General features: G+C 40.0%; 1 protein-coding gene across 12 annotated transcripts in view; it reads left to right on the top strand.

Moving 5' to 3' along the window:
• Window positions 1-15,942, top strand: part of Gria4 (glutamate ionotropic receptor AMPA type subunit 4) — a 474,601-nt gene that overhangs the window by 44,087 nt on the left and 414,572 nt on the right. The window lies entirely within an intron of this gene.

The following is a 15,942-nucleotide window of genomic DNA, read 5'->3' as shown; positions in this document are numbered from 1 at the left end:
CCAGAATTTTATTAAGTATTTTTGCGTTGATATCCATAAGGGAAATTGGTCTGAAGTTCTCTTTCTTTGTTGGGTCTTTGTGTGGTTTAGGTATAAGAGTAATTGTGACTTCATAGAAGGAATTCGGTAGTGCTCCATCTGTTTCAATTTTGTGGAATACTTTGGTTAGTATTGGTATGAGGTCTTCTATGAAGGTCTGATAGAATTCTGCACTAAACCCGTCTGGACCTGGGCTCTTTTTGGTTGGGAGACTTTAATGACTGCTTCTATTTCCTTAGGAGTTATGGGGTTGTTTAAATGGTTTATCTGTTCCTGATTTAACTTCGGTACCTGGTATCTGTGTAGGAAATTGTCCATTTCCTCCAAATTTTCAACTTTTGTTGAATATAGGCTTTTGTAGTAGGATCTGATGATTTTTTTGAATTTCCTCTGATTCTGGAGTTATGTCTCCCTTTTCATTTCTGATTTTGTTAATTTGGACACACTCTCTGTGTCCTCTCATTAGTCTGGCTAAGGGTTTATCTATCTTGTTGATTTTCTCCAAGAACCAACTTTTGGTTCTGTTGAATTTTTCTATGGTCCTTTCTGTTTCTATTTGGTTGATTTCAACTCTGAGTTTGATTATTTCCTTCCTTCTACTCCTGCTGGGTGTATTTGCTTCTTTTTGTTCTAGAGTTTTTAGGTGTGCTGTCAAGCTGCTGATATATGCTTTCTTCTGTTTCTTTCTGCAGGCACTCAGAGCTATGAGTTTTACTCTTAGCACAGCTTTCATTGTGTCCCATAAGTTTGGATATGTTGTACCTTTATTTTCATTAAATTCTAAGCAGTCTTTAATTTCTTTATTTCTTCCTTGACCAGGTTATCATTGAGTAGAGCATTGTTCAACTTCCATGTATATGTGGGTGTTCTTCCCTTATTGTTGCTAAAGACCAGCTTTAGCCGCTGGTGCTCTGAGAGGATGCATGGGATTATTTCTATCTTTCTGTATTTATTGAGTCCTGTTTTATGACCAATTATATGGTCAGTTTTGTAGAAAGTACCATGAGGTGGTGAGAAGAAGATTATCCTTTTGTTTTAGGATAGATTGTTCTATAAATATCTGTTAAGTCCATTTGTTTCATGTCTTCTATTACTCTGTCTGTCTCTGATTAATTTCTGTTTCCATGATCTGTCCATTGATGAGAGTGGGGAGTTGAAATCTCCTACTATTGTGGTGTGCGGTGCAATGTGTGTTTTGAGCTTTAGTAAGGTTTCTTTTATGTATGTAGGTACCCTTGTATTTGGAGCATAGATATTTAGGATTGAGAGTGCATCTTGGTGGATTTTTCCTTTGATGAATATGAAGTGTCCTTCCTTATCGTTTTTGTTGACTTTTAGTTGAAAATTGATTTTATTCGATATTAGAATGGCTACTCCAGCTTGCTTCTTCCGACCATTTGCTTAGAAAGTTGTTTCCAGCCTTTCACTCTGAGGTACTGTCTGTCTTTGTCTCTGAAGTGTGTTTCCTCTAGGTAGCAGAATGCAGGGTCCTCGTTGCGTATCCAGTTTGTTAATCTATGTCTTATTATTGGGGAGTTGAGACCATTGATGTTGAGAGATATTAAGGAATAGGGATTATTGCTTCCTGTTATATTCATATTTGTATGTGAGGTTATGTTTGTGTGCTTTTCTTCTTTTCATTTTGTTGCCAAGACCATTAGTTTCTTGCTTTTTCTAGGGTGTAACTTCCCTCCCTATGTTGGGCTTTACCCTTTATTATCCTTTGTAGCGCTGAATTTGTAGAAAGAGATTGTGTAAATTTGGTTTTGTCATGGAATATCTTGGTTTCTCCATCTATGTTAATTGAGAGTTTTGCTGGATACAGTAACCTGGGCTGGCCTTTGTGTTCTCTTAGGGTCTGTATGACATCTGTCCAGCATCTTCTGGCTTTCATCGTGTCTGGCGAGAAGTCTGGTGTGATTCTGATAGGTCTGCCTTTATATGTTACTTGACCTTTATCCCTTACTGCTTTTAATATTCTTTCTTATTTTGTGCATTTGGTGTTTTGACTATTATGTGATGGGAGGAGTTTCTTTTCTGGCCCAATCTATTTGGAGTTCTGTAGGCTTCTTGTATGCTTATGGCCCTCTCTTTCTTTAGGTTAGGGAAGTTATGATTCTATTGAAGATATTTACTGGTCCTTTGAGCTGGGAGTCTTCACTCTCTTCTATACCTATTATCCTTAGGGTTGATCTTTTCATTGAGTCCTGGATTTCCTGTATGTTTTGGACCAGTAGTTTTTGCTGTTTTACATTATCTTTGAGAGTTGTGGCAATGATTTCTATGGAGTCTTCTTCTCCTGAGATTCTCTCTTCTATCTCTTGTATTCTGTTGGTGATGCTTGTATCTATGGCTCCTTGTCTATTCTTTGGTTTTCTATATCCAGGGTTGTTTCCCTTTCTTCTTTCTTCATTGCTTCTATTTCCATTTTTAATTCCTTCAACTGTTTGATTGTGTTTTCCTGGAATTCTTTCAGGGATTTTTGTGATTCCTCTCTATAGACTTCTACTTGTTTATTTATGTTTTCCTGCGTTTCTCTAAGGGAGTTCTTCATGTCTTTCTTGAAGTCCTCGAGCATCATGATCAAATATGACTCTAAATCTATATCTTGCTTTTCTGGTGTGTTTAGGTATTCAGTGTTTGCTTTGGTGGGAGAATTGGGCTCCGATGATGCCATGTATTCTTGGTTTCTGTTGCTTGGGTTCCTGTTCTTGCCTCTCACCATCAAATTGTCTCTGGTATTACATTGTTCTGCTATTTCTGTCAGTGGCTAGACTGTCCGATAAGCCTGTATGTCAGGAGTGCTGTATACCTGTTTTCCTGTTTTCTTTCATCCTGTTATAGGAAGAGAGTGTTCTGCTTCCAGGCGTGTAGTTTTTCCTGTCTACAAGTCTTCAGCTGTTCCTGTGGGCCTGTGTCCTGAGTTCACCAGGCAGGTCACTTGTAGCAGAAAAGTTGGTCTTACCTGTGGTCCCAAGGCTCAAGTTTGCCGTGGGATGCTGCATATGACCTCTCCGTAAGGGCAGCAACCAGGAGGGCCTATGCTGCCTTTTCCGGGAGGTCCCTTGCACCGGGGTCCCAGATGGTGGTAGGTGTTTTCCTCTGGAGTCAGAAATGTGGGCAGAGTATAGTGTCTTCTGGCCTCCCAGGAATGTCTGCCTCTCTGAAGGTTTAGCTATCCCTCCCAAGGGATTTGGGTGCAGAGAACTGTTGATCCTGTCCCTTCAGATTCCAGTGGTATCTTGAGTGCAGGGGACCTGCAGCTCCAGTGCCTCTATCTACCGGTTCCCAGAGGCCATATACAGTTTTCTCTAGGGCAAGGGATTTGGTCAGGGGTGGGCAGTTTTGGTGGTCTCTTCTGCTCTGCAGTTTCAGGAGTGCCCACCTGTCTGGACAGTGAGTTCTCTCTCCCACGGGGTTTGGGAGCAGTGAGCTGCAGCCAGGAATCAGGGAGGTTGGGAAAAATACTCAATAAAATTCTGGCCAACGAAATCTAAGACCACATCAAAACAATCATCCACCATGATCAAGTAGGCTTCATCCCAGTCATGCAGGATGGTTTAATATACAGAAAATCATCAACGTGATCCATTATATAAAGAAACAAAGAACAAAACCACATGATCATTTCATTAGATGGTGAGAAAGCATTTGACAAAATTCAACACCCATTCATGATAAAAGTCCTGGAAAGAATAGGAATTCAAGGCCCATACCTAAACATAGTAAAAGCTGTATACAGCAAACCAGTCGCTAACCTTAAACTAAATGTAGAGAAACTTGAAACAAAACCACTAAAATCAGGAACTAGACAAGGCTGCCCACTCTCTCCCTACTTATTCAATATAGTTCTTGAAGTTCTAGCCAGAGCAATGAGACAACAAAAGGAGGTCAAAGGGGATACAGATTGGAAAAGAAGAAGTCAAAATATCACTATTTGCAGATGACATGATAGTATATTTAAGTGATTCCCAATGTTCCACCAGAGAACTACTAAAGCTGATAAACAACTTCAGCAAATTGGCTGGGTATAAAATTAAGTCAAATAAAGCCTTCCTCTACACAAAAGAGAAAAAAGCCAAGAAAGAAATTAGGGAAACGACACCCTTCATAATAGTCCCAAATAATATAAAGTACCTTGGTGTGACTTTAACCAAGCAAGTAAAAGATTTGTACAATAAGAACTTCAAGCCTCTGAAGAAAGAAATTGAAGAAGACCTCAGAAAATGGAAAGATCTCCCATGCTCATGGATTAGCAGGATTAATATAGTAAAAATGCCCATTTTACCAAAAGCAATCTATAATTTCAATGCAATCCCCATCAAAATACCAATCCAATTCTTCAAAGAGTTAGATAGAACAATTTGAAAATTCATCTGGAATAACAAAAACCCAGGAAAGCTAAAACTATCCTCAACAATAAAAGGACTTCAGGGGGAATCACTATCCCTGAATTCAAGCAGTATTACAGAGCAATAGTGATAAAAACTGCATGGTATTGGTACAGAGACAGACAGATAGACCAATGGAACAGAATTGAAGACCCAGAAATGAACCCACACACCTATGGTCACTTGATTTTTGACTAAGGAGCCAAAACCATCCAATGGAAAAAAGATAGCATTTTCAGCAATGGTGCTGGTTCAAATGAAGTTCAATATGTAGAAGAATGCAGATCGATCCATGCTTATCACCCTGTACAAAGCTTAAGTCCAAGTGGATCAAGGACCTCCACATCAAACCAGATACACTCAAACTAATAGAAGAAAAAGTGGGGAAGCATCTTGAACACATGGGCACTAGAGAAAATTTCCTGAACAAAACACCAATGGCTTATGCTCTAAGATCAAGAATCGACAAATGGGATCTGATAAAACTGCAAAGCTTCTGTAAGGCAAAGGACACTGTGGTTAGGACAAAACGGCAACCAACAGATTGGGAAAAGATCTTTACCAATCCTACAACAGATAGAGGGCTCATATCCAAATTATACAAAGTACTCAAGATGTTAGACCTCAGGGAGACAAATATCCCTATTTAAAATGGGGTTCAGAGCTATACAAAGAATTCACAGCTGAGGAATGCCAAATGTCCGAGAAACACCTAAAGAAATGTTCAACATCTTTAGTCATAAGGGAAATGCAAATCAAAACAACCCTGAGATTTCACCTCACACCAGTGAGAATGGCTAAGATCAAAACTCAGGTGACAGCAAATGCTGGTGAGGATGTGGAGAAAGAAGAACACTCCTCCATTGTTGGTGGGATTGCACACTGGTACACCCATTCTGGAAATCTGTCTGGAGGTTCCTCAGAAAATTGGACATTGAACTACCTGAGGACCCAGCTATACCTCTCTTGGGCATATACCCAAAAGATGCCCCAACATATAACAAAGACACGTGCTCCACTATGTTCATAGCAGCCTTATTTATAATAGCCAGAAGCTGGAGAGAACTCAGATGCCCTTCAACAGAGGAATGGATACAGAAAATGTACATCTACACACTGGAATATTACTCCGATATCAAGAACAATGACTCTATGAAACTCATAGGCAAATGGATGGAACTGGAAAATATCATCCTGAGTGAGGTAACCCAATCACAGGAAGACACACATGGTATGCACTCATTGATAAGTGGCTATTAGCCCAAATGCTTGAATTGCCCAGATACACAGAACACATGAAACTCAAAACGGATAATCAACATGAGAATGCTTCACTCCTTCTTTAAAAGAGTAACAAGAATACCCTTGGCAGGGAATAGGGAGGCAAAGATTAAATCAGAGGCAGAAGGAACACCCATTCAGAGCCTGCCCCACATGTGACCCATACATATACAGCCACCCAATTAGACAAGATGGATGAAGCAAAGAAGTGCTGGCCGACAGGAACTGTATGTAGATTTCTCCTGAGAGACACAGCCAGAATACAGCAAATTCACAGGCGAATGCCAGCAGCAAACCACTGACCGGGAATGGGACCCCCGTTGAAGGAATCAGAGAAAGGACTGGAAGAGCTTGAAGGGGCTCGAGACCCCATATCAACAATGCCAACCACCCAGAGCTTCAAGGGACTAAGCTACTACCCAAAGAATATACATGGCCTGACCCTGGGCTCCAACCTCATTGGTAGCAATGAATAGCCTAGTAAGAGCACCAGTGAGTGGATTGGGAAGCCCTTTGTCCCCAGTGAACGGTGATTTTTGGGTTGAAGGCGGTAATGGGGGGAGGATGGGAAGGGGAACACCCATATAGACGGGGAGGGGGAGGAGTTAGGGAGATGTTTGCCAGGAAACCAGGAAAGGGTATAACAATCGATATGTACATAAGAAATACTCAAGTTAATAAAGAAAAAAACATAATAAAAAATAATTTAAAAATAGATATTATAGGGTCTCATATTCAATTTTTCTTGTAGGTTGAGATGTTTTTCAACCTTGTTAGCTTAGCTCTGTTGCGTGTTATTTGAAAATCACCTTAGCTTCTTCCTAGGGGTGAGTCGCCAGCAAAGCTCTCTTATTTAGCTCATCAAGGCTAGCTTCGCCAAGCTGCCAGGTCTAACTGCTCCACTAAGCCCCCAGCTCTGACGTCTTCCCCATAAACACCAGGAACTGCGGTAGATCTCCACCAGCCAACCAACCATCAGCTAGCTCTTACAACCACCCAGTCTGTGCCCTTTCTCTGCTGGCGTTTTTCTACAGATAGCAAACACCAGACAGTTCTAACACTTTAAAACCAGCCAGATAACCCAACACTGGGTGGAGAATCTATTGTCTAAACTCATCAACTATCTTATATCAGAATTCTGCAGTCGATGGTTACTGCCACCGGTTCTAGTTGCCCCCAGGCCTTACATGGCATTCATCCTCCTCTCCCCAAAACCTGGCCAAACCTCTCTCTTTTGTCCTTTGTTCTTCCTTCTGAAACCCAAAGATCCCACCTTTTTTTCCTTTGCCCAGCAATTAGCTCCTGTCATCTTTATTAACACAATCAAGAACCAATTAGGGAAACAATACCTCCACATACATGGCTCTAATACTTTGAGGTTGTCTTTTTCTAATATGCAAAACACAAAATATTCAATTGGATAATATTCATTTTGTTTAATGATGTCGCAGGATCCAAATATTTGATTGTCTTTCAAAACAGAAAATTATAAAAGACTTTTAATTGATTAATGCATATTCAAATTAGTCATTGTTTGAGATATGATTTGCAAATACTTAGCAGATAATTCCAAAAAACTTCTGCTAATTACGAAGTACTTTTTTGTAATTTTATTTACCAAATATTTTAACTTTGGCACCTATCCAAAAAAAAAAAGAAAATATATTCATACTCTTATGAGTGAATGTTTTATCTTGTCTATTTCTTAAGTTACTATTAAGATTCAGGCTGGATTTAATGAATACAAAATTGTAATATCAGCTAGAGTATTTCTTAGTACTTACGTCAATTAAAAAATGAGTTAGTGTTAAGACATAATTGAAAAATTGTTGAGATACTTCTGCATTTTCTCCAATCCTTCTGAAGCATCAGTATTATGATAAGCCATGCATTATAGTAAACCTTGAGCAGTAAATGTATGCTCAGTCCAGTAGGTCAAGTCTTCAGGAATAGGCAGTAACTTATGCAGTCTTATTTGAAAGCGATCTACAGATTCATTGCAATCCCCATCAAAATACCAATCCAATTCTTCAAAGAGTTAGACAGAACAATTTGCAAATTCATCTGGAATAACAAAAAACCCAGGATAGCTAAAACTATCCTCAACAATAAATAGGACTTTAGGGGGAATCACTATCCCTGAACTCAAGCAGTATTACAGAGCAATAGTGATAAAAAAACTGCATGGTATTGGTATAGAGACAGACAAATAGACCAATGGAACAGAATTGAAGACCCAGAAATGAACCTACACACCTATGGACACTTGATTTTTGACAAAGGAGCCAAAACCATCCAATGGAAAAAAGATAGCATTTTCAGCAAATGGTGCTGGTTCAATGGAGGTCAACATGTAGAAGAATGCAGATCGATCCATGCTTATCACCCTGTACAAAGCTTAAGTTCAAGTGGATCAAGGACCTCCACATCAAACCAGATACACTTAAACTAATAGAAGAAAAACTAGGGAAGCATCTGGAACACATGGGCACTGGAAAAAATTTCCTGAACAAAACACCAATGGCTTATGCTCTAAGATCAAGAATCGACAAATGGGATCTCATAAAACTGCAAAGCTTCTGTAAGGCAAAGGACACTGTGGTTAGGACAAAACGGCAACCAACAGATTGGGAAAAGATCTTTACCAATCCTACAACAGATAGAGGGCTCATATCCAAATTATACAAAGTACTCAAGATGTTAGACCTCAGGGAGACAAATATCCCTATTTAAAATGGGGTTCAGAGCTAAACAAAGAATTCACAGCTGAGGAATGCCAAATGTCCGAGAAACACCTAAAGAAATGTTCAACATCTTTAGTCATAAGGGAAATGCAAATCAAAACAACCCTGAGATTTCACCTCACACCAGTGAGAATGGCTAAGATCAAAACTCAGGTGACAGCAAATGCTGGTGAGGATGTGGAGAAAGAAGAACACTCCTCCATTGTTGGTGGGATTGCACACTGGTACACCCATTCTGGAAATCTGTCTGGAGGTTCCTCAGAAAATTGGACATTGAACTACCTGAGGACCCAGCTATACCTCTCTTGGGCATATACCCAAAAGATGCCCCAACATATAAAAAAGACACGTGTTCCACTATGTTTATCACAGCCGTATTTATAATAGCCAGAAGCTAGAAAGGACCCAGATGCCCTTCAACAGACAATGGATACAGAAAATGTGGTACATCTACACAATGGAATATTACTCAGCTATCAAAAACAACGAGTCTATGAAATTCGTAGGCAAATGGTTGGAACTGGAAAATATCATCCTGAGTGAGCTAACCCAATCACAGAAAGACATACATGGTATGCACTCATTGATAAGTGGCTATTAGCCCAAATGCTTGAATTACCCTAGATCCCTAGAACAAACGAAACTCAAGACGGATGATCAAAATGTGAATGCTTCACTCCTTCTTTAAATGAGGAAAAAGAATACCCTTGGCTGGGAAGGGAGAGGCAAAGATTAAAACAGAGACTGAAGGAACACCCATTCAGAGCCTGCCCCACAGGTGGCCCATACATATACAGCCACCCAATTGGACAAGATGGATGAAGCAAAGAAGTGCAGACCGACAGGAGCCGGATGTAGATCGCTCCTGAGAGACACAGCCAGAATACAGCAAATACAGAGGCGAATGCCAGCAGCAAACCACTGAACTGAGAATAGGTCCCCCGTTGAAGGAATCAGAGAAAGAACTGAAAGAGCTTGAAGGGGCTCGAGACCCCAAAAGTACAACAATGTCAAGCAACCAGAGCTCCAGGGACTAAGCCACTACCTAAAGACTATATATGGACTGACCCTGGACTCTGACCCCATAGGTAGCAATGAATATCCTAGTAAGAGCACCAGTGGAAGGGGAAGCCCTGGGTCCTGCTAAGACTGAACCCCCAGTGAACTAGACTATGGGGGGAGGGCGGCAATGGGGGGAGGGGTGGGAGGGGAACACCCATAAGGAAGGGGAGGGGGGAGGGGGATTTTGCCCGGAAACCGGGAAAGGGAATAACACTCGAAATGTATATAAGAAATACTCAAGTTAATAAAAAAAAAAAAAGAAATACTCAAGTTAATAAACAAAAACAAAAAAAATAAAAGGGGAACAAGAATACCCTTGGCAGGGAATAGAGAGAAAAAGATTAAAACAGACACAGAAGGAACACCCATTCAGAGCTTGCCCCACATGTGGCCCATACATATACAGCCATCCAATTAGACAAGATGGATGAAGCAAAGAAGTGCAGGCCGACAGGAGCCGGATGTAGATCGCTCCTGAGAGACACAGCCAGAATACAGCAAACACAGAGGCGAATGCCAGCAGCAAACCACTGAACTGAGAATAGGACCCCCGTTGAAAGAATCAGAGAAAGAACTTGAAGAGCTTGAAGTGGCTCGAGACCCCACATGTACAACAATGCCAAGCAACCAGAGCTTCCAGGGACTAAGCAACTACCTAAAGACTATACAAGGACTGACCCTGGACTCTGACCTCATAGGTAGCATTGAATATCCTAGTAAGAGCACCAGTGAAGGGGAAGCCCTGGGTCCTGCTAAGACTGAACCCCCAGTGAACTAGATGGTTGGATGGAGGGCAGCAATGGGGGGAGGATGGGGAGGGGAACACCCACTAGTAAGGGGATGGGGGAGGGGGATGTTTGCCCAGAAACAGGGAAAGGGAATAACACTCGAAATGTATATAAGAAATACTCAAGTTAATAAAAAATAAAAATAAAAAAAGAAAGTATTTAAATGGAATGTTTTCAGCCACACATGACCCCTAAACTTCTTTATCAATGAGTGCATACCATGTGTGTTTCTCTGTGATTGGGTTACTTCACTCAGGATGATATTTTCCAGTTCTAACCATTTATCTAGGAATTTCATAAAGTCATTGTTTTCAATAGCTGAGTAATATTCCATTGTGTAGATGTACCACATTTTCTGTATCCATTGTCTGTTGAAGGGCATCTGGGTTCTTTCCAGCTTCTGGCTATTATAAATAAGGCTGCGATGAACATAGTGGAGCACGTGTCTTTTTTATATGTTGGGGCATCTTTTGGGTATATGCCCAAGAGAGGTATAGCTGGATCCTCAGGCAGTTCAATGTCCAATTTTCTGAGGAACCTCCAGACTGATTTCCAGAATAGTTATACCAGTCTGCAATCCCACCAACAATGGAGGAGTGTTCCTCTTTCTCTGCGTCCTCGACAACATCTGCTGTCACCTTACTTTTTGAACTTAGCCATTCTCACTGGTGTGAGGTGAAATCTCAGGGTTGTTTTGATTTGCATTTCCCTTATGACTAAAGATGTTGAACATTTCTTTAGGTGTTTCTCGGCCATTCAGCATTCCTCAGCTGTGAATTCTTTGCTTAGCTCTGAACCCCATTTTTTAATAGGGTTATTTGTCTCCCTGTGGTCTAACTTCTTGAGTTCTTTGTATATTTTGGATGTAAGGCCTCTATCTGTTGTAGGATTGGTAAAGATCTTTTCCCAATCTGTTGGTTGCCATTTTGTCCTAACCACATTGTCCTTTGCCTTACAGAAGCTTTGCAGTTCTATGAGATCCTATTTGTCGATTCTTGATCTTAGAGCATAAGCCATTGGTGTTTTGTTCAGGAAATGTTTTCCAGTGCTCATATGTTCCAGATCCTTCCCTAGTTTTTCTTCCATTAGTTTGAGTGTATCTGGTTTGATATGGAGGTCCTTGATCCACTTGAACTTAAGCTTTGTACAGGGTGATAAGCATCGATTGATCTGCATTCCTCTACATGCTGACCTCCAGTTGAACCAGCACCATTTGCTAAAAATGCAATCTTTTTTCCATTAGATGGTTTTGGCTCCTTTGTCAAAAATCAAGTGCCCATAGGTGTGTGAGTTCATTTCTGGGTCTTCAATTCTGTTCCATTGGTCTATCTGTCTGTCTCTATACCAATACCATGCAGTTTTTATCACTATTGCTCTGTAATACTGCTTGAGTTCAGGGAGAGTGATTCCCCCTAACGTCCTTTTATTGTTGAGGATAGTTTTAGCTATCCTGGGTTTTTTGTTATTCCAGATGAATTTGCAAATTGTTCTGTCTAACTCTTTGAAGAATTGGATTGGTATTTTCATGGGGATTGCAATGAATCTCTAGATCGCTTTTGGTAAAATGGCCATTTTTACAATATTAATCCTGCCAATCCATGTTCATGGGAGATCTTTCCATCTTCTGAGGATTTCTTCAATATTTTTCTTCAGAGTCTTGAAGTTCTTATTGTACAAATCTTTTACTTGCTTGGTTAAAGTCACACAGAGGTACTTTATATTATTTGGGTCTATTATTATGAAGGATTCGTTTCCCTAATTTCTTTCTCGGCTTGTTTCTCTTTTTTCTGTAGAGGAAGTCTACTGATTTATTTAAGTTTATTTTATACCCAGCCACTTTGCTGAAGTTGTTTATTAGCTTTAGTAGTTCTCTGGTGGAACTTTTGGGATCACTTAAATATACTATCATATCATCTGCAAATAGTGATATTTTGACTTCTTCTTTTCTGATCTGTATCCCCTTGACCTCCTTTTGTTTTCTGATTGCTCTGGCTAGAACTTCAAGAACTATATTGAATAAGTAGGGAGAGAGTGGGCAGCCTGGTCTAGTCCCTGATTTTAGTGGGATTGCTTCAAGTTTCTCTCCAGTTAGTTTAAGGTTAGCGACTGGTTTGCTGTATATGGCTTTTACTATGTTTAGGTATGGGCATTGAACTCCTATTCTTTCAAGGACTTTTATCATGAAGGGGTGTTGAATTTTGTCAAATGCTTTCTCAGCATCTAATGAAATGATCATGTGGTTTTGTTCTTTCAGTTTGTTTATATATTGGATCACGATGATGATTTTCCGTATATTAAACCATCCCTGCATGTCTGGGATGAAGCCTACTTGATCATGGTGGATGATTGTTTTGATGTGCTCTTGGATTCGGTTTGCCAGAATTTTATTGAGTATTTTTGCGTCGATATTCATAAGGGAAATTGGTCTGAAGTTCTCTTTCTTTGTTGGGTCTTTGTGTGGTTTAGGTATAAGAGTAATTGTGGCTTCATATAAGGAATACAGTAGTGCTCCATCTGTTTCAATTTTGTGGAATAGTTTGGATAATATTGGTACGAGGTCTTCTATGAAGGTCTGATAGAATTCTGCACTAAACCCGTCTGGACCTGGGCTCTTTTTGGTTGGGAGACCTTTAATGACTGCTTCTATTTCCTTAGGAGTTATGGGGTTGTTTAACTGGTTTATCTCTTCCTGATTTAACTTCGGTACCTGGTATCTGTCTAGGAAATTGTCCATTTCCTGAAGATTTTCAAGTTTTGTTGAATATAGGCTTTTATAGTAAGATCTGATGATTTTTTGAATTTCCTCTGAATCTGTAGTTATGTCTCCCTTTTCATTTCTGATTTTGTTAATTTGGATACACTCTCTGTGTCCTCTCGTTAGTCTGGCTAAGGGTTTATCTATCTTGTTGATTTTCTCCAAGAACCAACTTTTGGTTCTGTTGATTCTTACTATGGTCCTTTTTTGGTACTTGCTGGATTTCATCTCTGAGTTTGATTATTTCCTGCCTTCTACTCCTCCTGGGTGTATTTGCTTCTTTTTGTTCTAGATCTTTTAGGTGTGCTGTCAAGCTGCTGACATATGCTCTCTCCTGTTTCTTTCTGCAGGCACTCAGCGCTATGAGTTTTCCTCTTAGCACAGCTTTCATTGTGTCCCATAAGTTAGCGTATGTTGTACCTTCATTTTCATTAAATTCTAAAAAGTCTTTAGTTTCTTTCTTTATTTCTTCCTTGACCAGGTTATCATTGAGTAGAGCATAGTTCAATTTCCACTTATATGTGGGCATTCTTCCCTTATTGTTATTGAAGACCAGTTTTAGGCCGTGGTGGTCCGATAGCATGCATGGGATTATTTCTATCTTTCTGTACCTGTTCAGGCCCGTTTTTTTGACCAATTATATGTTCAATTTTGGAGAACGTACCATGAGGAGCTGAGAAGAAGGTATAACTTTTTGCTTTAGGATGGAATGTTCTATAAATATCTGTTAAGTCCATTTGGCTCATGACTTCTCTTAGTCTGTCTACATCTCTGTTTAATTTCTGTTTCCATGATCTGTCCATTGATGAGAGTGGGGTGTTGAAGTCTCCTTCATTCCATTGTGTGAGGTGCAATGTGTGTTTTGAGCTTTAGTAAGGTTTCTTTTAGGTATGTAGGTGCCCTTGTATTTGGGGCATAGATATTTAGCATTGAGAATTCATCTTGATGGATTTTTCCTTTGATGAATATGAAGTGCCCTTCCTTATCTTTTTTGATAAATTTTAGCTGAAAATTGATTGTATTTTATATTAGAATGGCTAGTCCAGCTTGCTTCTTCTGACCATTTGCTTGGAAAGTTTTTTTCCAGCCTTTCACTCTGAGGTAGTGTCTGTCTTTGTCTCTGAGGTGTGTTTCCTGTAGGCAGCAGAATGCAGGGTCCTCATTGCATATCCAGTTTGTTAATCTATGTCTTTTTATTGGGTAGTTGAGGCCATTGATGTTGAGAGATATTAAGTAATAGTGATTATTGCTTCCTGTTATATTCATATTTGGATGTGAGGTTATGTTTGTGTGCTTTTCTTCTTTTTGTTTTGTTGCCAAGACGATTAGTTTCTTGCTTCTTCTAGGGTATAGCTTGCCTCCTTATGTTGGGCCTTACCATTTATTATCCTTTGTAGTGCTGGATTTGTAGAAAGATATTGTGTAAATTCGGTTTTGTCATGGAATATCTTCGTTTCTCCATCTATGTTAATTGAGAGTTTTGCAGGATACAGTAACCTGGGCTGGCATTTGTGTTCTCTTAGCGTCTGTATGACATCTGTCCAGGATCTTCTGGCGTTCATAGTTTCTGGCTAAAAGTCTGGTGTAATTCTGATAGGTCTGCCTTTATATGTTACTTGACCTTTTTCCCTTACTGCTTTTAATATTCTTTCTTTATTTTGTGCTTTTGGTTTTTTGTTTATTTTGTGATGGGAGGTGTTCCTTTTCTGGTCCAATCTATTTGGAGTTCTGTAGGCTTCTTGTATGCCTATGGGTATCTCTTTTTTTAGGTTAGCGAAGTTTTCTTCTATGATTTTGTTGAAGATATTTACTGGTCCTTTGAGCTGGGAGTCTTCACTCTCTTCTATACCTATTATTCTTAGGTTTGATCTTCTCATTGAGTCCTGGATTTCTTGTATGTTTTGGAACAGTAGCTTTTTTGCTTTACATTATCTTTGACAGTTGAGTCAATGATTTCTATGGAATCTTCTGCTCCTGAGATTCTCTCTTCCATCTCTTGTATTCTGTTGGTGAAGCTCATATCTACAGCTCCTTGTCTCTTCTTTTGGTTTTCTATATCCAGGGTTGTTTCCATGTGTTCTTTCTTGATTGCTTTTATTTCCATTTTTAATTCCTTCAACTGTTTGATTGTGTTTTCCTGGAATTCTTTCAGGGATTTTTGTGACTCCTCTCTATGGGCTTCTACTTGTTTATCTATGATTTCCTGGAATTCTTTCAGGGATTTTTGTGACTCCTCTCTATGGGCTTCTACTTGTTTATTTATGATTTCCTGGAATTCTTTCAAGGATTTTTGCGATTCCTCTCTGTAGGCTTGTATTTGTTCTCTAAGGGAGTTCTTCACGTCTTTCTTAAGTCCTCCAGCATCATGATCAAATATGTTTTTAAACTAGACCTTGTTTTTCTGGTGTGTTTGTATATTCCATGTTTGCTTTGGTGGGAGTATTGGGCTCCGATGATGCCATGTAGTCTTGGTTTCTGTTGCTTGGGTTCCTGCGCTTGCCTCTCACCATCAGATTATCTCTAGTGTTACTTTGTTCTGCTATTTCTGACAGTGGCTAGACTGTCCTATAAGCCTGTATGTCAGGAGTGCTGTAGACCTGTTTTCCTGTTTTCTTTCAGCCAGTTATGGGGACAGAGTGTTCTGCTTTTGGGCGTGTAGTTTTTCCTATCTACAGGTCTTCAGCTGTTCCTGTCGGCCTGTGTCTGGTGTTCACCAGGCAGGTCACTTACAGTAGAAAAGTTGGTCTTACCTGTGGTCCCGAGGCTCACATTTGTTTGTGGGGTGCTCCCTACAAGCTCTCCGTGGCGGCAGCAACCAGGAAGATCTGCGCCGCCCTTTCTGGGAGCCTCTGTGCACCAGGGTTCCAGATGGCATTTGGTGT

This window comes from Rattus norvegicus, chromosome 8 (genome assembly GCF_036323735.1).
Source record: "Rattus norvegicus strain BN/NHsdMcwi chromosome 8, GRCr8, whole genome shotgun sequence".
NCBI classification, from domain to species: Eukaryota; Metazoa; Chordata; class Mammalia; order Rodentia; family Muridae; genus Rattus; species Rattus norvegicus.
Note: the sequence above shows the minus strand (reverse complement) of the source record. Positions and strands in the feature narration are given on the sequence as shown.